This window comes from Drosophila subpulchrella, unplaced genomic scaffold, assembly GCF_014743375.2.
Source record: "Drosophila subpulchrella strain 33 F10 #4 breed RU33 unplaced genomic scaffold, RU_Dsub_v1.1 Primary Assembly Seq165, whole genome shotgun sequence".
Classification (NCBI taxonomy): domain Eukaryota; kingdom Metazoa; phylum Arthropoda; class Insecta; order Diptera; family Drosophilidae; genus Drosophila; species Drosophila subpulchrella.
Window position 1 is genome coordinate 1 of NW_023665504.1, and position 2,500 is coordinate 2,500.

The 2,500-nt window shown below is 38.1% G+C and overlaps 1 pseudogene; it reads right to left on the reverse strand.

Moving 5' to 3' along the window:
- LOC119559084 overlaps positions 1-2,500 on the reverse strand; it is a pseudogene marked incomplete at its 3' end in the record, with an annotated part of 2,677 nt that continues 177 nt past the window's right edge.

The following is a 2,500-nucleotide window of genomic DNA, read 5'->3' on the forward strand; positions in this document are numbered from 1 at the left end:
GACGAAAGTCTTGCGGTCGCATTGCCTTAAGAGAGTCATAGTTACTCCCGCCGTTGACCCGCGCTTACTTGAATTTCTTCACTTTGACATTCAGAGCACTGGGCAGAAATCACATTGTGTCAACACCCGCTAGGGCCATCACAATGCTTTGTTTTAATTAGACAGTCGGATTCCCCAAGTCCGTGCCAGTTCTGAATTGATTGTTAATTGATAATCGTTATAATTAATAAGAACTAATTGGTTTAACCCAATTAGTATTCTTAAAAATTTTAGCAAGAAAGTTCCACAATTGGCTACGTAACTAAACTATCCGGGGAACAAGTGACCAACATAAATGCCAGACACTCTATTTACCCAGAACGAGCACATAAACCATGTTATTGTTTCCCAATCAAGCCCGACTATCTCAATCTTCAGAGCCAATCCTTATCCCGAAGTTACGGATCTAATTTGCCGACTTCCCTTACCTACATTATTCTATCGACTAGAGACTCTTCACCTTGGAGACCAGCTGCGGATATTGGTACGGCCTGTTGAGAAGTTTGCGTGTCCCCACCATAAATTTTCAAGGTCCGAGGAGAAAATATCGACACAACAGTATATGTCATGCTCTTCTAGCCCATCTACCATATCTCTCTGCGAAAGACTTCCATGGTAGTACGGCTATAAAACAGAAAAGAAAACTCTTCCGATATCTCTCGACGGCTTCTTTATGGTCGTTCCTGTTGCCAGGATGAGCACGAGGCCCATATTTAATAACAAACGGATACTCAACAGGTTACGGAATTGGAACCGTATTCCCTTTCGTTCAAAATTATTCAAGTATATTAATTAGCTTGATTTATATAATATAATTATATTTGTATGGCATTTGTGTTTTACTTGAAAATTTTCGGCTTTCGCCTTGAACTTAGGACCGACTAACTCGTGATCAACCACTGTTCACACGAAACCCTTCTCCACTTCAGTCCTCCAAGGTCTCATTCGATTATTTGCTACTACCACCAAGATCTGTACCAATGGCAGCTCCATGCAGGCTTACGCCAAACACTTCTACGCATACCATTGTACCTTCCTACTCACTAAAGTTTCAAAATTTATATCACAAGTAATATAAATCATCTACTTTAGCGGTAATGTATAGGTATACAACTTAAGCGCCATCCATTTTAAGGGCTAGTTGCTTCGGCAGGTGAGTTGTTACACACTCCTTAGCGGATTTCGACTTCCATGATCACCGTCCTGCTGTTTTAAGCAACCAACGCCTTTCATGGTATCTGCATGAGTTGTTAATTTGGGCACCGTAACATTACGTTTGGTTCATCCCACAGCGCCAGTTCTGCTTACCAAAAGTGGCCCACTGGGCACATTATATCATAACCTTGAACTTCATATCAAGAAAGTTAAGGTTCTTACCCATTTAAAGTTTGAGAATAGGTTAAGATCGTTTCGACCCTAAGGCCTCTAATCATTCGCTTTACCAGATAAGATTATTTTATATAACATTAAAATGCACCAGCTATCCTGAGGGAAACTTCGGAAGGAACCAGCTACTAGATGGTTCGATTGGTCTTTCGCCCCTATACTCAATTCTGACAATCGATTTGCACGTCAGAACTGTTTCGGTCTTCCATCAGGGTTTCCCCTGACTTCAACCTGATCAAGTATAGTTCACCATCTTTCGGGTCACAGCATATATGCTCAAGGTACGTTCCAGTTAGAGGCATAAATAATATAAATATCATTATACATAACTATATAGAACGCCCCGGGATTGTGTTAATTAGCTATAAATAGTTAAAAAACTAATCCCATTATTAGTCAAGTTAATTACGCTATTAGGTTTATATCCCAATAACTTGCACATATGTTAGACTCCTTGGTCCGTGTTTCAAGACGGGTCCCGAAGGTATCCTGAATCTTTCGCATTGTTAATCATACAAGTGCATATAATAAACACAAAAATCAATGATAATTATGCCATTATATAATTCCGAAAAATTAACGCACTGTATTCATATAAATCTATCAGCACTTTATCAAATTAATAACATTTATTCTGTGTTAAAATGCAAGCAAATTAATTTGAATAAACTATAAGTTATATTTTATGATAAATTTTGTATGCTAATAGATTACAATGTCCTTATATGGAAAAAATGCACACTATTATCATAATATTGTTTAAATATTACAATTTTAATGATGAATTTTCCATAACGGATATTCAGGTTCATCGGGCTTAACCTCTAAGCAGTTTCACGTACTGTTTAACTCTCTATTCAGAGTTCTTTTCAACTTTCCCTCACGGTACTTGTTTACTATCGGTCTCATGGTTATATTTAGTTTTAGATGGAGTTTACCACCCACTTAGTGCTGCACTATCAAGCAACACGACTCTTTGGAAACATCATCTAGTAATCATTAACGTTATACGGGCCTGGCACCCTCTATGGGTAAATGGCCTCATTTAAGAAGGACTTAAATCGTTAATTTCTCA